Source organism: Leopardus geoffroyi, chromosome A2, assembly GCF_018350155.1.
Source record: "Leopardus geoffroyi isolate Oge1 chromosome A2, O.geoffroyi_Oge1_pat1.0, whole genome shotgun sequence".
NCBI lineage: Eukaryota > Metazoa > Chordata > Mammalia > Carnivora > Felidae > Leopardus > Leopardus geoffroyi.
Genome location: NC_059331.1, coordinates 42,478,937 through 42,503,286, shown reverse-complemented (window position 1 = coordinate 42,503,286; position 24,350 = coordinate 42,478,937).

Sequence of the window (24,350 nt, the reverse complement as noted above, 5' to 3'; positions counted from 1 at the left end):
TATATTGTTCTCATATTTGGTTTCAAACATGCTTATTTAATTCCATTTTAGAGTGAAATCAGATAAAATTACAATTCTATTTAAGTATTCTCCAGAAGTTAACTGAGCCCCCAAAGTGATTAGCCACAAAGAAATTTTAATTAGTTTGATGAAATCTGCCTTTTAAGCAGTTGGAAATTTAGAGATCCAAGAAAATGATCTGGGGTGTGTGCGCGTGTGTGTGTGTGTGTGTGTGTGTTATGTGTGTGTGTGTGTGTGTGTGTGTGTGTGTGTGTGTGTTTCCCTTCTTTAAAAAAAGAAAAGAAGCAAAACCCAGGGAATTAAAATGCTTTGTCTGAGAGAAGCAGAGAGGCAACTCCATGCCAGCGCAGCACAATTTGTATGAAACCCTGTTCCTCCACAGTTATCTCTGTCTTAATGCATGTGTCGGTTTCCAGATTACAAAGAGGCTAAGGTAGGCGTGAGGCTGTAATGTGAATAATGGTATTAAAACAAACAATGTGGATTATTGACACTGTATTTTACATAACGGCAGATAAAACAATGAGCCTTGCAGAGCAAATCTGTGCTGAAAAGGCACAACCTTATCACATTACCATGGATCGGTGTGACTTTCCTGTTCAAAGCAGGGTTCGGACCAGGGTTAGGAGCCAAGTTTTTTTTTTCCTGGGTATATGCAAAGACTTCATTTCAGACACCTTGGGCTGGAGCAGCATGTAAATTGTCAGGAAAAAATATTGATACCCTGAAGCTACCAATAGAGCCAGTTGCACAGCCAAATGTGCCGATTTGGCAAAGCAGCTGTTTTCCCTGCTCAAGAAATTTTCATGTTGTGTTCCTGCTTAAGCAAGTCAAACAAGCATTACATCAGTGCCTTTTATATTATAACAAAACCTGAGGCTTTTGTGCAGATTGAAACAAAGCCTACTCAATATTTTCTCTTTTGGTGCTGATTATATCTTCCCTTGTTTTCTATTCACAAGGTCCAGATATTGAGAATGACTAGCAGACACACAGTTATCCCACATGTCTGTGCTTTTAACTACTAATTAAAACAGAGAGAGAGAGGTCAGGATTCAGGCAGACAGAAGACAGAGCAGGTTCTAAGAATACAATGCTGGTTGTTTGTTCCTTTGTCTCTACAGGGATCGAACCAGGAGGGGAGCAATGTCTATTGAGCTCACTATCGTTATATTATCAGCACATGGAAAAGTGCCTGGCAGATTTCTGAATTTAAAATTGCCAATGTCTAGGATAGAAAAAAGTAAATTGTATCAGTTGTCACTGTGGGTTTAGATCATTACTTTTAACTAGGAAGAAGGTTAATTCTGGGAGGATGAAATGTCACAAGATGAAAAAGGAAAACTCCTCTCTTTCCTACTTTCTCTGAAAAAATGGCTTTCTAGTTGAGTCCCCTAGCCAGGTTGGAAAACGGTCCAGACCAAATGTTTCCTAGAGCATCCCTCATTCTTAATTTATTCATTCATTTAATACATATTTATTATGTATCTACTTTGTGTCAAACACTCTAATATGTGCTGAAGATTTAAATGTGCAGATGTGATCTTTGACCCAGGTGATGCTAATATTCATGGGGAATGAACATAAAATAATAAATGAGGGGTGTAATAAAACCAAAAGACAGACAGACAGGAAGTCTGAATCGTAACTCTCAAGACAAAAGCCTTCAGGTGGGTTCACTGCAGGCATGCTAAATTCTTTCCTTTTAAAAAATTAACTCAGAACGGATGGGAAAGTTAAAAGATCTCCACTGTTTGCCAGAGATGAGTACTTTCTAGAATAAAGCTTTTACTGACAACGTTGCTTTAGAAAAAGACTTAATAAGTAAATAAATAAATAAATAAATAAATAAATGAATAAATTTTTAAGAAATGATGAGATAGCTTCTGTTTTTATTTTGATCTTTTGGTCTGAGCAGACGGTGGTCTGTTGGCTTTGGTTTCTACCTGCATGAAATCTCACTGTCAAACTCTTGTCACTTCCCAAACTACTTTTTATTAGATACTGTGCTGTTATACATACATTATCTCATTAATTTTAGTTTAATTTAAATTAATTAATTAATTTTTAATGACGTAAACCCCATGCCCAAAGTGGGGCTTGAACTCGCAAAGCTGAGACCAAGAGTTGCCAGCTCTACCAACTGAGACAGCCAAGTGCCCCTATCTCATTAATTTTTAAAAATATACTGTAAGTTAGACATTTCTATTCCTAATATACAGAAGATGGAATCAGGGCTCAGAATGCTTAAAAAGTCAACATTTCACATCTAGTAAGAGTCAGAGGCAGTATCACTCAATGACCTATGACCTTCCAAACTGAACTAATGCTCTTTAATAAGGTGACCAAGTCCATGCTTATTCTGCTTTGGTATCAATAATTGTTGCATACTTAGACTTTCTTCAACTTGGGCAATTTAGTTTTTGTGTCACTATTTCTATGGGCAATTACCATTACAGGATTTAAGCCAGAAATTCTGTTTTTGTAGATATACATATCACTGAAAAATATGTTGAAATGCAATGTTCTGAGCTCCAGTTTAATCTACTAAACAAGAATTTCAGGGAGTAGAATTCATGAAGCAACACATTTACCAATAATCGGGTCATTCTAATGCAAGTGATCTGTGAACCACATGTTGAGCCACATTACTCAATTATTTTAAGATGGTTTTTGGAGTGACTCCCACGGTGGCATAGGATTGTTACATTATCTGAATGTTCTCAGTAGCTCAAGGATAGAGAATCTACAACCAACTTTAAAATCAGGCTTTATAGGACTTTTAATTTATGATTTCAACATATATTTACTGAGCACCTAATAGGAACCAGATGCTGGCAATAGAGATCAAACAGAGAGCAAAAGAAATAAAGTTATCTGCTTACACAAAGCTTGCATTTTAATCATGAAAAACAGAAACTAAATAGATACAAATAAAGTAAGAAAGCATCAAGTGACTCCAAGTGAAAAGGAGGAAATGAAACTTTGTGAAGAGGGCTTGGTGGTGGTGGGGGGGGGGGGGTGGGGTGGGAGGTGGCTCTGTTTGAATGAATGGTCAGGGAAGCCTTCTCAGGGGAAATGGGCATTCAAGTTGCAATCTTTTTTTTTTTTTTTTTAATTTTTTTTTCAACGTTTATTTATTTTTGGGACAGAGAGAGACAGAGCATGAACGGGGGAGGGGCAGAGAGAGAGGGAGACACAGAATCGGAAACAGGCTCCAGGCTCTGAGCCATCAGCCCAGAGCCCGACGCGGGGCTCGAACTCCCGGACCACGAGATCGTGACCTGGCTGAAGTCGGACGCTTAACCGACCGCGCCACCCAGGCGCCCCTCAAGTTGCAATCTTTGAGGTAAGAAGGCATCGGGTAAGAACCAGGCACAAGGGAGAGAGAAGGGAATTCCTAGTGTGTAGGGGACTTGGTGGGAAACCAGCTTGGCACCAATGGGGAACCAAGAGAAGATAATGTGGCAGGTACAATCAGGGGAGATAGCAAGTACACTGGGACAAGTACAAGAGGGAGGCTAGAGGGAAATCATGCAGGATTTAATGGGAGATTTGGATTTATTCTAAGTAGAATGGAGGACACTGGAGGATTTTAAGCAAGGTAACAAGATGGCTTGCTATGTAATTCTTTAGAATAACACGTGTAGATAGATTTATTGCACTGAATGGGATTGTATGTCATTCATCTATGAGTCAATCTTTCTCCATGTCTTCCTACCAAGAAACTAATTATTATACTTTCTCTTATTAGTGATGGGAAGCTTTTTACCTTCATGTATTGGTTCACACCTTGCTCAAATCCAGCTACATTTCTAATCCCATCTTCTCAGAATTTTAAGATTTTTCAGTTGTCCATGCCATTCATGTGTTCATAGACCTTGATTGCAGTAACTGACTTTGAGGAGTTAACGTAGAAAATGTGGTTGCTTGTTCCTTGCTTGTCTTGAAGAGATCCTGGAACCATGATGGGGAAGGACTCCATCATATGTGGACTCCATCTGATGTATATCTTTCTCCTGCTGGTTTTACTTTATAAAGTTTGCTGTACTAAATTTTATCCATGAGTATAACCTGGTATTGGTTACTTTCAGTCACCATGTGACTGAATTTAAGTTTGAATAACACCACTGAAACAGTGCCTAATGTTTGTTTCAGCTGATAGAAGTATTATAGTGATTTTAATCTGTTTGTTAATTGATCTTGACTCTCATTCACTAACAACTGCTTTCTTCATTCTCCTGTTAATACCACCATAGTCTAGTTTTATCTATAAACATATAAAGGAAATACACACACACACATGTGCATGGACAGAGATTTACACTTATTTACATATGTAAATTATAGTTAAGTATATGTTGCATAATAAAGAATTTGACTGGCTTCTGTCCTTCGTTACTGGAGGTAAGATTTTAAATCTTTGAAATTTCCCAAATAATGTGTGTTTTGGTTATGCATTACATTTGGATCACACCTCAGTTTATGCTAAAAAAACAACTCAGGATGGAGTCTGGTCACCAGAAATACCAAGCTTATACTTAGAGGATTAGGGTTTTGAGCCAGCTTCCCTTCCAGAGAGGAGTGGAAGTGGGTGGTTGGAGTTTCAGTTCAACAAGATGGCCAATGATTCCATCAACAAAAGAGCCCTGTAATTAAATCCCAAAAAGAAATCCCAAAAAGAGCCCTCAACACAAAAGCTTGGGGAAGCTTCTTGGTTGATGAACACATTGATGTGCTGAGAGAGTAAAGTGCCCTGTTGGGAAGAGGGCCTGGAAGCCCTGCATTTGGGACCCTTCCAGATCCCACCCTATGTGTCAGTTGATTTCAGCTGGCTGGTCCTGATTTGTATTCTTTGTAATTGAAAACACTTTCCTGACTTCTGTGAGTCATTCTAGTGAATTATTGAACATGAGTGGGAGTCGTGGGAACTTCCTAGTTCTGTAGTCAGTTGATCAAAAGCAGGTGGCCTGGAAACCCCCAACTTCACTGCTGGCATCTTAAATGAGGGAAGTCTTAGTGGGGACCATGTTCTTTAACCTGTGGTAGTTTGATGCTAACTCTGACCGGTTACTTTCAGAATTGAACTGCAGTGCTCCAGTATACATATATGAAGGATGAAGTTCTGGTACCCTGAATGATATATGTAATACTAAGATAATGCTTTGTTTATAATGTCCAATATTTCACATACGTTTTAAAAAGTTGTTCAAGACTCTTTGAGAACAATATGCAATGAAGCCTAGATTGGCTCTGTCCATGGTAGAGATTTATACCCAGTGCCTTTCACTTCTAACTTGAATTTAATTAGTCAGTGATTTTAGTACTTATTAAATGATACATATATAAGGTGCCAAAGAAAGCATTCTTTTTAAAACAAATGTTTATTAGTTAATTTGAGACGGGGGGGGGGGGTGGAGAGGGACACAGAGAGAGGGAGAGAGAGAATCCCAAGCAAGCTCCACATTCAGAGCAGAACCCAAAATGGGGCTCGATCCCAAGAGCCTGGGATCATGACCTGAGCCAAAATCAGGAGTTGAATGCCCAAATGACTGAGCCACCCAGGTGCCCTCCAAAGAAAGTATTATATACAAATTCAGTGGTCATTTCATATTGACTATTGCCCAACTCTTTTGGTAGCTCAAATTATATCTTATTAGCACAGACTTTGAGAAAGTAAATCCTCTAGTGATGAAAAAAAATCCCATTTTTAATACCTGTTCTGAAAATATACTACCCTCAGTGGAGGACCCCAATCAGATCAGAGAAGTTGTGATCACCATAGACACATACTATAAATGGATTTGTCTGTGCTCTCATTTCTCTTCTCACTCTGCTCCCCACAGCCCTACATCCAAGGGCAAACAAATGTTTTTCTGGCATTGGGATTGGGGATTTTAGGACTTATTTTATGAAACCATTAGTGCTTCACCAAAATAATGAAAGAATGGGTGTTAGAGACATGGGTATTTGGCAGGAGGAAGGCATTTGGGATTAACAAACATGAATAGGGATAGGGTGGTAAATTATTACCAGTATCTGGGGAAGGACTTCAGCTATTATTTGGATTAGGTTCCCTTTGTATAGTTGACAATTCTTTTATGAACAAAAAACTGGTTTCTTTGGAATTATTTTTACCTTAATTCTTTCCATCTTTGGTGTTTCTACTCATTTACATGATTGGCCTAGAGAACAATTTATCATCCCTCTTTTACACATCTGATTTTCTAAAGGTCGCCTGGCAAGTCAGGGATGACATTGGGCATATTCTCTTGGGTAGCTTCTAATAATTGCACTTCCTCCCCAATGCTTTGGGTGTCTGGCACATTTGTAATTGACAGAAGGATAACAATGCAATCTGGCTGGTTTCCAAGGCCACCCTCATATGGAATTGGATAGTATGGGGGTAGCTAAACTGCCTATATCTATCACTATGAGGAAGAGAATTTTAAAAATCCAAAACAAAGAAATTCTCTGATTGGATCATTGTTTGTTTCTTTAATGAAAAAACACACATTTAGTTAACCAAGAAGCCAGAGAAACAAACTGCAAATAGCAATAGAAATGTGAATGCTACTTAATCTCTTGCTAGCTAGCTTTAGAAATGCCCAGTCTAGAGGCGCCTGGGTGGCTCAGTCAGTTGAGTATGTGACTCTTGATTTCAGCTCAGGTCATGATCTCATGACTCCTGGGTTCGAGTGTCACATTGGCCTCCATACTGACAGTGTGGAGCCTGCTTAGGATTTTCTCCTTGCTCCTCCCCTGTGTGACTGTGTTTGCATGTGTGTGCTTTCACTCTTGTACTCTCTCTCAAAATAAATAAATAAAATTAAAAAAAAAAAAAGAAATGCCCAACCTGTTTCTGTCTATGACACCCTATTCTTTCACTAGAATTTGTGCACAGGGAGACAAATCTACCTGCAGGTAAAGGCTATGGGCAGGTGTAGTTCTGAGTGGCATTTAACCAGGCTGATTCACATAAGCATGCCTGTCTCTGGAATGATCTAGGGATGCCAAAGTGGAAAGGATTCCACCTGTCACATCTGTGATTAGAGTGGGGAAAAAAGGATCAATGATCCTCTCCTTTAAAATGTGGATAAAATAAGAAAAGTATTTCTTCAGCACTAAGTGTCACCCAGGTAATTTACTAACAGACACAGAGGATATTGAAATTATTGTTGTGCACCCTTTGACAATCTTGTATTGGTTTATTAAAAGACATCAAACTTTTCATTTAATATGAAGGATTCTTGTTTTATATAACTCAAGGTATTATGATAATGAAAGAATTTTTATTCTGCTTCTGAAATAGTTAATTATGAACAGATAACTACATAGTATAGATTTTAAAAATTAGAATATTTTTTATTTGCTGAACGTTCGGGTAGAAGATAAGTATACAAAAAATCTAATTAATTATACCTTTGGAATTGGGTCAATTATATACTATATATACTATTATAGCGTATATGTAATATATAGTATATAATACATAGTCTTTCAAACTTACCAAGGTACTTTTATATTCTAACTGTTGACCATTTCTCCACCCATCTGGTATGTATGCCAGTCTGAATGTTCTTGCCATGTGGCCCTGCTGTGGATTTGATCTGGGCCATGTGGCTTGCTTTGGCCAATAGAATGAGGTTAGGGTACATGTATGCATAATCTGTGCTTAGACCTCAAGATGTCTTATGGGTTTTCCCTTCTGCCCTTGGGCTTCAGCCACCATCATGCAGAGGACATCCCTAGACTAGCCTATTGGTTCCAGGAGATGGATGAGGGACACATGGAGCAGAAATGTCCTACAAAGCTCTCCCAACCAAGCCCAACCTAAGCAGAAACCTCAGCTGACCTACAACTGCATGAACTGTAATAATAATGAATTGTTTTCGTGAGCCCCTGAATTTGGGTATAATTTGCTATGCAGCAAAAGCTAAGTGATTCTGCAGCATGTAAGCCTGGAGCGTTGGGCTGTTCATGGTTTCTTAAACTCAATACAGAGATTACAAATGGTTAAATGGCTTACTCAAAATCACTTGTAATTCAGCATTCCACTGGGCTATAAATGCATCTCTTGCTTTCAAACCCCCATGTTCTTTTACTCTGAGAAGCCCTTCTAGAAACTGAGCATGATTGTTTTTAAAGTGTATTAAACCTCAGGGAGGACATCTATTATTGTGACCAAGCCTCTCTGCTGCCTCAGCTATCTTGCTCCTGGAGTGGAGTAAAGCCATGGGATCTATGCTGTGAAAAGCACATTTCTACATGCCCCTTTCCAGGTATGGTGCCCTATCTCTGTGATACACACATGTCTTGTTCTGAGCATACTATACAGGAATTGATCGGAACATTTAATTTTGAAAATGGCTGAAAAAAGAAGTGAGTCATGATACAGTGGTAAACACTTTAAACATCCCCTCCCTGTTTCCCAAATTTAACACTTTTCTGAGCTGTGATTAAGAGCTGTTACACTGAAGGGATGAAGACAGACTGGCCTTCTGGTTCATAAATCCGTCTTTACCAGCTGGGGCTTGGAAAGTCCCACACAGCTGGAAACGTTAATTAAGTCTGCCCTTATAAGAAATTCCTCAAGACTCTCTCCTAATGCCATGCGTAAAGTTTTTAAAAGGAACAACCAAAGATACAGAGTTGAGGCAAACTGAGACAACTAATATTCATATAAGGAAGAAAAATTCCCTACAGTAGAGTACTGGAAATCCATCAGAGTCCAACCTCTGTCTAGACTTCATTTATGTTTGACAGAGTGGGAGGGATTGCTGTTTACTTTTTTATTTAGTTTAATTTTTTAAAATTATATTTGCTGGAGGGGGTGCCTGGGTGCTCAGTCGGTTAAGCGTACCATTCTTGATTTCGGCTCAGGTCATGATCTCACAGTTTGTGGGACTGAGCCCACGTTGGCCTCTGTGCTCACAACTTGGAACCTGCTTGGGATTCTGTCTCTCCCTCTCTCTCTGCTCTTCTCCCCACCCCCCCCCCCCCACTCTCACTTTCTCTCTCTTTCTCTCAAAACAAAAAAACTTAAAAAAATATTTTCTGGGGGCATTTATGAGGGAGACTCTTATTTATTCCCTGTTGAGGTCTCTGAAGATACATTTTGAGGCAGAAACCAGTAAAGTGACTTTGGCATCTTCTAACATATTTTGCAGATTCAGCTAACTCAGCAGGCCCCCATGGAAGGCTTTTAATAATAGGGCTTCCGAAGTTGTGTGTGCACTGACAGGTAATATTCATGCACATAAATTTGACAATAACAATCTTATTGCTCTCGTGGTTTAACTACCACCTACATGCTGATGGCTCTTAACTTTTTAATTCTAGCAGAGACCTCTTCTGTGAGTGTCAGACTTCTAATTCAGCTGCCTTTTCACCATCTGCATGAGAATGCCCCAAGGCACCGCCAAATTAACATAGGCAAATCTAAATGTATCCTATGCATCCTACTACCTTTTCTTCCTAGATTTCCCAGTCTCAGTTAATGGCCTCATCATCCACCCAGTCACCTAAGTTAACATTCCAGGTATCATCCTGGATGCATTCTATTTCTAGACTCTTCATTCTCCATGGGCACAAAGCCCTGTCAATTTTATCCCATAAGTATTTCTGAAATCTGTCTCATTTAAAATTCCTAGCTTCCCAACATTTCTCAAAAGAAGTATTGCACCTTTAGTCCTACACTAGCTCAGATCTCTCTTTAAGGAAATGAAAGCTGACCAAGGGGCTGTCACAACTGAACAGCTTCCAATATTCTATATTCTTTTTTTAAATTTTTTTATTACATTTATTTATTTTTGAGAGACAGAGAGTGAGACAGAGCGTGGTGGAGGAGGGGCAGAGAAAGAAGGAGACACAGAATCCGAAGCAGGCTCCAGGCTGAGCAAGCGTTCAGCACAGAGCCCAACGTGGGGCTCGAACACACAAACCATGAGATCATGACCTGAGCTGAAGTCGGACGCTTAGCGAACTGAGCCCAGGTGCCCAGGTGCCCCCCCACATTCTATATTCTAAAATTCAGTTTCCTTACCATGATCTTAAAGGGCTTGAGTAGTGTGGTCACTGCCTTTCTGTCAAGCCTCATCTGCATACAGTGGACTGGAAGCTGACTGAGTTCCTGTCCCAGCTTTGCTGCTCACTGGTGTGTAACCTTGGGCAAGTTTCTCCACACCTTTTAGCTTCAGTTTCCTCTTCTGTAAAAGGAGATTATAGTACTACTTACCTTAAAAGGTTGTTATGAGCATTAAGGAGTTAATATAGTAAATAACTTAGGATACTACTTGATAAACAATAAGCACTCTAAATATTCCTCAGACCTCAGCTTTGTACCTTAGACATTCTGGTGTACCTGTCGCTTGCTGCATGAGCCATGTTGTATCCTATGTTCACACCTTTCCTGAAAAACTGCTTCCTTTGCCTGTGTTAACATTATTCTTTCTTCAATTAAATATCTCCAATTAATGCTTCACTTCATCATTGAGTCATTTGGTCATGCCTTCATTCATTCATTGAACTATAATTTATTGAGTAGTGATTCAATAAAAGGTGACTACAAACAATATGGCTCTCTGACTTCAAGGAATTTGTGGGAAGATGGCATTGGCAGATGGATGAACATATAATCAGGGTCACTTAATTAGAGAAGAGTAAGTGTTTGGTGATGAAAAGACTAGAGAATATGTGAACATACATGAGGAACACTAATAAGTCTGGAGGAGGCATTTCACGTATTCTCTCCTCTAGGAAATTGGTGAAAGAGAGCGATCTCTCTTCTTTATATAAAGCCACTAATCTCATCACACTCATGACTTCATCTAACCTAATTATCAAAGGCATCACCTCCAGATATCACCACATTGGGAGGGGGCAGCATATGAATCTGGGGGGGGGTGGTGTACACAATTCACTCCATAGCACCTGGCTAACCTCTCCCAGAAATCTTACCTTAACTTACTGCATATGCATTTTCTTTTCTGCTCTTCCTTTTGGAATACGAGTGACTTGGAACGCAATCCCTGCATCTTTTGGCTCTGTGACTCCAAGGCCAGATACACTTATAGACACACAGTAAGTGTGCAACAAATATTTGTTGAACCAAACTGGGGTGTTCATACAAGGTGGTGGTGTTGGTAACATTGTCTTATCTGAGGCTAAACTCCATAACATCTGTTAAAGTGGATGCCTTAGAAAATGTATTGTAATCTTTAAATGACTTTGAGCAAATCATTCCCCCATCTCCCACACTGAGCTTCAGTTTTCTCATCTGTAAGAATTAGCCATCTTCGAGTGAATAACCAAAGGCCTTTCAATGTCTCTGATTCTGGGATTTGACCCTCTGGACAAACTCTTTTGTCCTCTCGGAATCAGTGTCCTTTCTCCTTTTCCCTTTCATGGAACTTCCCCACTCGTTACTCCAGATTTTCTTCCCACTTCTGTCACCTCCCCTCCTCAGTCTCCTTTGCTGGTTTCTTTGCAGGGTCCTCCTCTCAGTTTTCTTCCAGCACCAGGAGAGTAAACTAAGACCAGAGACCAAATCTGCCCCTGCAGAGAGAGTTGTACTGGAACACAGCCACACCCATTCATTGACCATTGTCTCTGACTGCTTCCAAGCTACAATAGCAGAGTTGAGTACTCATGACAGAGACAGTCTGTCCTGAAAAGCCTAAAATACTTGCTATCTGGTCCATTACAAAACGAGTTTACCAACCTCTGTTCTAGGAGATTTCATCCTGTCCCATGGCTTTGATTATTATCTACATTCTAATGATTCATAAGTTTCTGTCACCAACTTTGATTCTCCCCTGAGCTTCACCTTCGTATGTGCAACTGTTTATTCCATGTTGCTACTTGATCTTTAATAGGCATCTCAGAATAGGGTTGCACAGAAGAGGATGACGCTGGGGCCAGGCCTTGGCTTTGAATCCCGCTTTTACTAAGTACTAGTAGTGTGGCCTCTGCAAGTTATTAACCATTCTCTGCCTTACATTCCTCATGTGTTCAATGAGGATGATGATCATAGTAACATCGCATAATGTTGTGATGTTGACTGTATTTATCAATATATGTAGAGCACTGAGGACACTGGTTGTGGGCTCAGATTTCGGGAGTTAATCACTGACCCTCACTCTCCCTCATACTCCACATAGAGCATATCAGCAAGTTCTCTCAAGTCTACCTTAAAATACTTATTACTCAGCATTTTCACTGTTACTATTCTACACTAAGCTACTATGATTTCTCACCTAAATTCCAGGATCTTCTGATTATTGTTTCTGTATCCTTTTTGCATCCCTTCTATGTTACCTAGTTCTCCACCCAGCAGCAGTGTAATCTTTTAGAAATATAATTTTATCACATCACTCCCTTGCACAATATCATCTAATATCTTCCCAACACACTCGGAATAAAATCAAAACTCCTTACCATTGAACTACAAAGCCCTATATGTTCTGTCACTGACTTTCCTCTGAACATTCTCCTCCATTATTCTCCCTGTTATCCTGTCCTTTCCAGTCCTCCTCAAGCATGGAAAGCCTGTCTATGCCTCAGAGACTTTAGACTTGATGTTCTTCTGTCTGGACTGTGTTTCCTCCAGATATTCTCATAGCCCATTCCCTTATTTAAGTCAAGTCTCTACCTAAACGTCACATCCTCAGAGTATCCTTTCCTGCTTTCTCCATTTAAAATCTACCTTCTTTCTGGGCACCTGGGTGGCTCAGTCAGTTAAGCGTCCGACTTCAGTTCAGGTCATGATCTAAGGGTTCGTGAGTTCAAGGCCAGCATCAGGCACTCTGTTGTCAGCGTAGATCTTCGGATCCAGAACTTCTGTCTCCCTCTCTCTCTGCCCCTCCTCCGGCTCGTGCATGTTCACTCTCTCTCTCTCATAAATAAATACGCATTTACAAAATTTATTAAAAAATAAAAGAAATAAAATCTACTTTCTTTCACTGTCTATTCCCATTGACTACTTCTTTGGTCTTTATAGCACTCATCACTAAATCATGTTGCGTTATGTATTTATTGAATTATTTGTTTAGTGTGTTTACTGTATAAGCCCCAAGATGAGAGTGATTTTGTTTCTTGGTCAATATTGTATTTTTGGTGGCTAGATGAGTATATGTCTTTTTGTACGCAACCAATAAATACATGTTATGTGAATGATAAGATCACTCTCTTCTCTAACAAATTCAGATAATAAAGTATATACATCTATCAAAACCTGATAGAGATTTTTAGCATCATGCCACAAAGGAGAAACCTGAAGATTTATATAATATGATAAAAAAAAGAACACACAATTTTACACCACCTGTCCTGACAACTATTTTCTCTGAAAAGATTATTTCAGACCCTTAGACAAAGTATTAAGCTTTAATCAGTACTAGATCTACTCTGAATATTTTTTTGTTCTGTCTTCATCTATTTTTTATTGTATGCACTGTATTTTGCTGAAATTGGGACTACACTGTGATAATAAAAAGTCTTTGTTTTTATGTTTAAGGAATTCTCCCCCAAATGTCTTGCAGTTCAAAATGAGAATTACAATGTAAAAAGGTCTAACTTGCCCTAGTAGAGCCAATTTTTAGACATGCCTCTAATCCTTCTCTCATCTCATCCTGCCATTTCTGAAATATGTGGGGAATCAAACTGAAAATAAGATTTCTCAGGGCTCAGATGAGAGTCCATGAACGAATTGTGATTCGGCCTCAGGAGGACCTGACACGCACTCATTTTGTGCATCTGTGAAAAATTGTTGCAAGGGTTCTATCAGAGCAACATTTTCTTTTGGAAATAAATCCAAACCCCTAGATTTGCATTTTAACCATGATAGTTCTTTCTTCTTTGACTTCACTAGTAACACCTTTTGTTATGAAAAAGCAGCCAATACAATTTTGTGAAAATAAGAATAAAATATCTCTATAATATCGCCTCCCAAAGATGGTCAGTTAACATTTTAGTGTATTTCCTTACAGTATTGTTTCTCTGAACAGATAAAATACACCTTTTTCATCATATAAGACCAAAATGTGGGGCGCCTGCGTGGCTCAGTCGGTTAAGTATCCGACTCTTGATTTCAGCTCAGGTCATGATCTCACAGTTTGTGGGTTAGAGCCCCATGCTGTCAGTGCTTGGGATTCTCTCTCTCCCTCTCTCTCTGCTCCTCCCCCATTCACAAGCACCTTCTGTCTCTCTCTCTCTCTCTCTCTCAAAATAAATAAGACAATGTGAAAAGAAGAACAAAATGTTATCCAAATAGGATCATGTTATATTTCCTGTTTAGTAAACTACCTCTCAAATATAACCATTCATCGTGAATATTTTCCAGGATGTGACATATTCTTAGACAACATAATTCTAATACCTGCATAAGGTTTTGTTGTGTAGCTGTATCATAATTAAGTTGTATGTTGTAGAACTAGGTTGCTTCGGTCCTTCTTGCCATGTTGCTTATAACAGATATGTGTTGTTTTATGTCCTCCCCAGCATTACTTCTTTGAGGACGCTACCACTCCCTTAATTCTGGAGACATGTCAGTAATCATCCATTGGCCATCCATGGCTACAGTGACCTTGGCTTAACCAATATTTTATCTCCGGGGAGAAGCAATTTGCCTAATATTGAGAACATACCCTACACAGATATAAGAGCCCATCAGGGAATGGTATGTAGATATTAGGGACGAGTTGGAGGGAAGGGGAAACTGTTCCTTTGCCTTCGTGTTGCTCATCATAATAAAGTAAGATCTCTTGGGAGAAACCCACCTGTGGTTAGGGAGAGAGAGGATAATGCAACAGTGGAGATTGTTTGAGAAGTTAAAGAAGAGAAAACGAGCCCTCAGTTTTGGAATCGAGCTATGCCTAAAGCTGTAACAGTCCTGGATTTCATCCTTCCATGAGCCGATACATTCTTTTACCTCTTATTATTATTATTTTTATTTAAACTAGTTTGGGTAGAGTTTCTCATACTACCTGAGTAATAATTTTAATACTGTAATCTGCTACATTTTCCATGAACAAACGTGAATCTCTTCATTTCATTGAACGACGTTATTATTTTGATGCACAATTTGATGCACAGTATCTGCTTAACTTGATAATGATGTCCTTAAAGAAATCCGGGAAATACATAGCTCATAGCTATATTATTTTTTATACTGTCTTTTCAACACACAATAGGTTTTACTCCTACAGGCCACTCTTCAAGAGCTGGTTTGGTTCCTTCAGATGCGTACAGCACATGGTAAATGTACAATAGAACCGTGATGAGTAGATTACCAAATGATTGAATTTGCTGCATGAGGAGCCCCAAGAGTTTCTTTTAAAAGGTGCATTGATTCCCTCAGGTTATGCTCAAACACTATATGAAACACTTTGAAATGCACACTGTTCTCTTTGGTCCTTCAATTTTATATGGTCGTAAAAAACTGCACTGTGTTTGTTTCCATTTTTCAACATGAAATGGTAAGCTGGACTTTAAAAACATGAATTGTGCTCCCCAGGAAGGAACTATAAAGCCCCACTGAGATTTAAACATAGAAGATGGAACTATTTGCTAGGTTTTGGGGTTTGAATTCTAGGTATCTACAGAAGTTCTGACAGTTTGACAAAAGCATAATTTGCAGGAGTTAGAAAGCTTTTGACCTACAGGATCATATTCAAGGCCATAAATACAGTGTTTTAGGTCTCAGACAAAGAGAAAAAGGAGAGAGGCTTTCATATCCTATTTTCACATTCCATTCTCCACCATCAGTGGGTAGCACTCACCATGTTTTTCCTCCATAGCGTTCTAAGAATGCTAAACCTTTCCTGAGAGTGTTCAGGAAAGTGAGACTTCTGTCTGAGATTGACTAAGAGGCAAAGAAAAAGGAAATCCCACGAGATTTAGTTTTGGTCATAAAGTTTAGGTCCATCTCAATATCAGAATCAATAGCATCACAACAGCTAATTAATAAGGCAGTTGTCAAAACAAAGTCTAAATAAATGGCTACAAGGCAGTCGACAGGGTATAACAAACTATCATAATGGATTGTTCCACTCTAATTTCAGCATACCGACCAACATGCTTGTCAATTATAGCAATTTTTTCTTATTGCAATGAGTTTATTTGGGTATATCCCTTCTTGATATTCCATTTTTTCCCCTTGATGTTCTACCAGTTTGTTAGCTGAGTCAAATCTACTACTGTCATAAGCGTCATTCTGGCAGGCTGCTGTATGTGTAGTTACCAAGAGGGCCCATCCTATTCAGGGCTCCATTCAGTAGGGGCCAAGCAGTGCCCACAGCCTCAGAGGAAGACCATCCTTCAGCAGGACATCTGGTCTCCAATGGCATGAGTCAAGGGGGAACTCAATAATTCTTCTTCCTTCTAGCAAGGCCCCCTTTATCACTCTTTCTCCTCAATGCTAGCAATCTCTTCATCCTTCTGCCTTGGGACCACCAGGGCTAATGAGTATGACTCTTACTGGATTCAGGTTGACCATCCTGGGATGTTTAGGATTTTCACACTGTTGCTCATCATCAGATTCTATCCCCATTGCCTGTTGTGACTCTAATCTTTCCTGCCCCATCTCCTAAAACCCTTTCATGGAGCTCTAGGTCAATCATCAGCAAGCACATATTCTCAGGCTCATCAGCAAATGTTTGCTCCTTTTTTGCTCAAAAATCTACTCTCTGCTGATGGCACTACTTTTCCTGAAGCAATTTCAAGGGAGTGGTTTATTTTTCTCCTACAGTTTTCCTGTCAAGGCATCTGGAGGCATAATAGTTGTCTTACTGCTCTGCAATGCCACTTTCAGACCATTCTTCCCTGAACATTCCTCCTTATTTTCCATCCACTGTCAGATTACCCTCCCTCTTTCTTTGGAAAATTTTTCTCCTGGTATATTTCACTTCCTTTGACACTATTGATAAGGTAATTCTTTTTTTGTAGGTTTATTTATTTATTTTTGAGAGAGACAGAGAGAGAGAGAGAGTGCACACACATGTGCACACAAACAGGAGAGAGGCACAGAGAGAGTCCCAAGCAGGCTCCACGCTGTCAGTGCAGAGACTGATGTGGGGCTCCACTCACGAATCTTGAGATCATGACCTGAACCAAAATCAAGAGTTGGACACTTAACTGATGGAGCCACCCAGGCATCCCAGATAATTCTAGATAATTTCTGTAGCCACACATAAGATCTTTCCAATGTCCTCATCTTAACTTCTGGATCTTCTCTGCTCCAGTGATTCTGTCCAACACTCTATCTCAGGCACTCTATCATCACTGCCATATGCTTGACCAGGACACTTACCAGTAATGGCATCAAACTCCATTCTATTTTTCAATTCCCTTCTTGTAGTACTTAAGCTCCAACAACACTTCAGACCCTCCAGAATATCTAATGCCTCGATCCATCAATTTGGCATTGTTCTTCCCTGCCTTCCCAAGCCCTCTCCTCCTGCTACATTTTGCTTCCAAGACAGCTCACATTTATAACTTGCCTCCTACCTTTCTAATCACTTATTTTCAGTCTCTTAGACTGGCTCTCCTTCATTTCCAACTCTTGCATGTAGTAAGAATCCAGTGCACAATCCTAGGACCTTTCTGTGCAATCTCCAGTCACTCCTAGGTGCTCTCACCGAGTAACATCCTTTTGAATACTTATCTCTGTCCTGATGTCTCCTCAATTTCTACCTTCTTCACAACCTCTCACCAGAAATCTGCATTTGTATGTCTCACTATTTGTCACCCCCACTTGAATACCTAAAAGGTGACCTGAATATTAGTGTAACTAAAACCGAGTTCATTATTTCTTCTTCTCAAACTAACTTTCCCCCTATCAAAACTTCTTTACCTGCAGAGATTTTCCTGAAAGTTAATATGTATTATTTTTTTTTGAGGGGGGAAGAAAGAGAGACAGAGAGAAAGAGAGAGAGAGAGAGGGAATGAGAGCATCTTAAGCAGGCTCCACACCGAGCAAGGAGCCTGACATGGGTCTTAATCTCTAACCATGAGATCATGATGGGAGCTGAAATCAAGAGTCAGATGCTTAACCAAATAACCCAGCCAGGTGCCCCAATATCTATTCTTTAAAAAAAATTTTTTGATGTTTATTTTTGAGAGAGAGAGAGGGACAGAGTGCGAGCGGGGGAGGGGCAGAGAGAGAGACAGACACAGAATCTGAAGCTGGCTCTAGGCTCTGAGCTGGCAGCACAGAGCCTGACAGGAGCTCGAACACAATAAACATGAAATCATGACCTGAGCCGAAGTGGATGCTTAACCACCTGAGGCCACCCAGGCGCCCCCACCCCATATCTATTCTTTTAGTTCAGGCCCCAAACTTGGATACCTTCCTGAACTCTCCTCTTTGTTTTACACTCCATATTCAGCCTATCAGCAAATGCTCTCAATTCTAATTTTAGAACATAATTCAGAATTCATCCCATTCTCACTGTTCCTACAACTATCATCCTGAACCAAACCACTATGCCAAGATTCTTACAATGATCTAGTTAATCTCCTTGCCTCCACCTTGGCCAAATTTGTTTGACATACTACCCAGAGTGATCTCCTTAAAAAGTTAAGTCAGATTCAGGTGCCTCGGTGGCTCAGTCTGTTGAGCATCCAACTTTGGCTCAGGACATGATCTCACTGTTCATGGGTTTGAGCCTCACATTGGGCTCTGTGCTGACAGCTCAGAGCCTGGAGCCTGCTTACAGATTCTGTGTCTCCCTGTCTCTCTGCCCTTCTCCTGCTTGCACTCTGTCTTTCTCTGTCCCAAAAATAAATAAACATTAAATAAATTTTTAAAAAGTTAAGTCAGATTCAGGGGGCTCCAGTTGCTTGTGGGTTTGAGACCCACATGAGGCTCTGTGCTGACAGCTCAGAGCCTGGAGCCTGCTTCAGATTCTGTCTCCACCTCTCTCTGCCCCTGCCCCATGTACATGCACTCTCTCTCCCTCTCTCTCTCTCTCCACTAAAAAAATAAAAAAAAACCATAAAACATTGTTTTAAAGTAAGTCAGATTTTGTCAACTCTTTGCTTAAGCTCCTCCAGAGTTCTCACTGCAACCAGACTGAGGGTTGTATAATCTCAAGGTTGTACTTGTCCTCACCCTTGTTATGTTTCTAATATCATTGTCTTGCATTCTTTCTGTCTTGCCTTCTATTCCAACCATGTCAGCTCTTTGATATCAAGGGCAGCTTAGGACCTAGACACCTGTCTCCTCCAATGTGGAATGAGTTTCTTGAACCATCTGTCTGGCTCACTCTCTCACTTCCTTCTCAACTTGCTCACAATTCCTAGTCTCATTAAGGCATTTCAGGACTATCTTTACTAAAATTTCCTCCAACATGCCCTGATTTAAGCTCTTTATCTGAACTTATCACTATCACACATCTTTTATTTGTATATTGTCTCTTCTGCTGGAATGGAAGCTCAGTGACAGTAGTGATTGCTGTTGTTGTTTTCTGTGTATTGCTACCCTAGTACTTAGATCACACTCTGACATAGTGTAGAGAACTAAAAAGTATTTGATGAATCAACAAATCACCTTGAAACTTATGTAAAAAGAAATAAGATAAATAACTTATTTTTTGCATCTATCTTGTTTTGGGGGGCACTCTAGACAAATGCCAATAAGGTGTTAAGGAGAAAAAGATAGGGTTGTCACTTGTACTTCAGCTGTTTATCTCATGCTAACTTGAATACCCTCCTTGCTTTCTCTTCTATTCCTTTTTGTTTTTTTCCCCCTGGAAAACAAAATGGTGGACAAGAAGTAGCAGCCATGTTCAGCTTTGCTGAGGATGGGAAAATTGTACACACAAATGAATTTGCTTCAAACCCAACTCTCTAGGTGTTACAAGAACCTGTTGACATTATTACAGTAAAGGTACAAAAACTTGAAATCTCCTCTCCTTCCTGCAGCCCTCATGCCTGTATCAACCTCACCAGTATCAATCAGAGACATCTGCTCTAATATTTTACCCCTTACTCAAGGTTCTCTGGCTATGACCCTCATTCCAGTAGGAAGAACAAATGTCAGAAGCATGGGTTTTTACATTTGTGTAAACTCTTCTATTGTCAACATTTTACACAAAAAACTTTATTTGCTGAGAGAATTATTCACATGTCCTAATGAGCTTCTTTATCACTCTCAATCTTACAAACCTTTCCAAATGATACATTTGTTGGAACTTGCTCCAGTTATAGTTCTCATTCACTTTTTCTTTCTGGCTCACTTCCTAGCTTTCCCATTATACCTTGCTAAGGAGACCACAGGGTTCCCAAATTGCTGCTGAGTGCATAGTGTTTGTCTAATAAATATCATTTGAGGGCTTGAAGTGTGCACTGAATCATGGGATCTCAGGTTGTAAAAAACATCAAATCTAACTCTGACACTCAACCATGGTTTAATTTTTTTCTCTAATGTTCCCTTCTGAACACCTCCTGTGATGGAGTGCATACTGCCTCTTGAAGAAATGCAAAGATAGGCCTGTTACAGAAGTCTTCTATCTTCAGTGGTGACCTCTGTTCCTTTCGTTTATAACATTCGTCCTGGTTTAGCTGCCTGGCAGTATAGCACAAGAGAAAAAGACTTGGATTCAGAACGAGGTGGCCTGGAGTCTAACTGAATGATTTGAAAGTTTGTTTTGGACTCTACACTTACCTGTTGAGTTTCACTTTCTGAGTCTATTCAATGAACTGAAGTGGACTAACTGCTTCAACAATAGACTTCAATGTGTCTAATGGCTCAAACTCATTAGAAACTGAATTTTTACTACATAACTGTACCGAGTGAATTAACAAATTGGTGAAGCAGCCCTTCTACACACGGTCAGTTAGGGACCCAGGTGGATGGAGGCTCCGTCATAATTATGATTAGGTTGTCTTGTATCTCTCTTTTTTTTAACTTTTTCTCATTTTCGAGAGACAGAGAGAGACACAGAGTGAGCAGAGGAGGGGTAGAGAGAGACAGAGACACAGAAACTGAAGCAGACTCCAACCTCTGAGCTGTCAGCACAGAGCCCGATGCGGGGCTCGAACCTACGAACCGTGAGATCATGACCTGAGCCAAAGTCAGACATGTAATTGACTGAGCCACTCACGTGCCCCAAGTTTTTGTAACTCTATTACAGCTAACCAGAAGGGGAAAAGCACACAGAAGAATTCACACAGGGCATTGTGCGTGAATGTGCATGTGTGTGTGTGTGTGTGTGTGTGTGTGTGTGTGTAAGTACAGAAGCGCCTTCCAATTCTTCCACTAATATTCCATTGACCGGAAAGCCCAGTCAGAGGGCCATGTCTAACTTCATCTAGGGCTAGGAAATGTAGTCCGTTGCTGGCAGTCACTTCTTAGTGGTAACACTACAGAAAAGGGAAACATGAACTTTATTGTTCTCTGCCACCACTGTCAAATAGGACGGTCATAACTCACAGGGTTGAGAACACATACACATGTTGGTGTTTTGTAAAATGACACTTATTATTTTGTGTACATTGCATAAAAACAGATGTGCTCCTTTTGTCCTCTGTGTAGCAGTATCACAATGCTTAAAGTCAACCGTCGTATGTCATTTGAGTATCCTTTTCTCCTGGTTAAATAATTCCCCATTCATTTTACTATTCCCCACAGGTCATCTTTTGAAACCCTTTTTAACGGCTATGCTTTCTTTCTTTGCACATGATTCAAATGTGACATTCACACCTGGATGTAATACTCCAGGTAGAGTGTGAGCAGCATAGAGAAGAGACAAGCTGTTTTTTTTTCCCTTGTTCAAGATTCTATGTCTCTTCTAATGCCGTTAATGATAGAGAGAGCTTTGCAGGAAGCCTTATCATAGTGTTGATTTATATTGACCTTGCAGTTGAATAAAACCCTTAAGTATTGCACTGTTATATGTTGCTTTGCATTTCAAAGATGTTCTACTTCCTTTTGTCTGAAAAAAATATCTGATTTTCACGTCAATATGAAAAGCACTAAATGATCAAGAGAATTTGGGGCTTATCCAATGGAAAAAGCTTTGATGAAAATGTACAGCCATACATCACAGTAAGTCCTTGTTTTTATTGAGCTGACTTCTTATTTTTGTCATTGTTTTAATTGTTTAATTAGATGTTACCTTAATACAATATCATTTTACAATAATCAAACAATATAGGTAAAGTGAATGCCCTCTGACTCCCTCACCAATAGAATTATGCTCCAACTTACATACGTACATAAGGATTATTTAGTTTTGTCTATAAAGATTTCAGACATAAATTATATTATACTGTGCATAAATATTTGCAACACATTTTCACTTGTCAATGTGTTTTTAACGTTTGTGCATGCCAGTGCATAAAAATCTACCTACTGCTTTCTTTATGAATAGTTGTTATTTGGATATGGATAGTCAATTTAACAAGTAGTTTGTTAAGAGGTATTTAAATTTCCTCTGATTTTTTTCCATTATTATAAATGATACTGCAGTAAAACTTTTGAACTTACCTCTTTGTACACCTCCGTAATTTCCCTTTACATTTAAAAGTGTCCATTGCTGGACCATGCTAGTGGCACATTTTAAATTTTAAGAGATGCAGAAACATTAAAAAAATTTTTTAATGTTTATTTATTTTTGAGAGAGACAGAGAGACAGAGCTCAAGTGGGGGAGGGGCAGAGAGCAGAGACACAGAATTTGAAGCAGGCTCCAGGTTCTATGCTGTCAGCGCAGAGCCCGATGTGGGGCTCGAACTCCTAATCATGAGATCACATCATGAGATCATGATCTGAGACGAAGTCAGACGCTTAACCAACTGAGTCACCCAGGTGACCCAAAACATTTTTTTTTTCTGAAGAGAAACATTTTTTTTCCAACCCCACACTCCCAGCAAAAAATGGAAAGTACCTGTTTTCCCCACAGCTCTGCCAATTTCAGGTCTGATGTCTCTTTTTCATGCAGTTAATGACTGAGATAGTCTTTCAGGCAGCCTCACCACATTGTTAATTTTTATTACCAGTCTTCTAATTTTTCCAGTTTTGTGAAAAAAGTCATAAAGCTAATTTACATTTCTCTGGTGAGCACTGATTAAGCATCTTTACAAATGTGTACTGCCCCCTGGTTGGTTCTTCCTTGTGTGGAACAAGACAGTACTTCCATGTGTGTTCTTGGCCTTTTGAGTTTATCCTTTTACCGAACTTTGATCACTGAGGGAGGATCTGGTCTCTACCTTCCCATCACAGTCTCTGCAGGGCCTAATGCTGCATCATCCACTCAGCAGGTGCTCCCCGACTCAGCAGGGGGCTCGAGTCCTGATTTCTCCCTTCTTCTCACTCCCCATGTCTAATTTCCCAGCAAATTCACTCAGTTCCACTGTCAAAATGTATCCCAATTTATTGTATGCTCACTATTTCTCTCCTTCCCAAAGAATTTAATTTCCACATGAATAAGGACTCCATCACTTATGTTTGTGCACTTATTCCCAGGAATCAGTAAGCATTCTTATGCTCTTGGTGACATATCTTCTGTCCTTGGATTGGTTTTTCTACTTCTACCCCAAGTCTGGAGAGAAGAAGCTCTTGAATCCAACTTTTGAAGACAATATCGACAAAGAAATCAGTGAATTGTCTCTCTTTTGGCTTCCAGAAAAATTGTTCTCAAGGTTTATCTGAGCCATAACACCCATTAGGACCACATTCCCATGTGTGGCTCTATGAAAAAGAAAGTAATATCCCTGCCCAAAATGACCATGTCCCAATCCCCATACCTGTGAATAAGTTACCATATATAGCAAACATGTTGAAATTAAAGATCCTGAGCTGAGGAGATTCTCCTGGATTATCCACGTGAATCCAACATAATCACAGGGTCCTCATAAGAGGCAGGTGTCAGAATCAAAAGGAGATGTGATGACACAGGTGAGGTTGGAGTCATTGTGGAAAGAAGCCATGAACCAAGGGATGCAGGGAGCCTTTAGAAGCAGAAAGACAAGGCAACAGATTCTCCCCTAGAACTTCCAGAAGAAACACAGCTCTGCCAACTCATTTAAAAAAAATTTTTTTTTCAACGTTTATTTATTTTGGGACAGAGAGAGACAGAGCATGAACGGGGGAGGGGCAGAGAGAGAGGGAGACACAGAATCGGAAACAGGCTCCAGGCTCTGAGCCATCAGCCCAGAGCCCGACGCGGGGCTCGAACTCACGGACCGCGAGATCGTGACCTGGCTGAAGTCGGACGCTTAACCGACTGCGCCACCCAGGCGCCCCATCTGCCAACTCATTTTAGACTTTTGCTCTCTAGAGCAGTGATAATACATTTGTGTTGTTTTAAACCAATACATTTATGGTAAT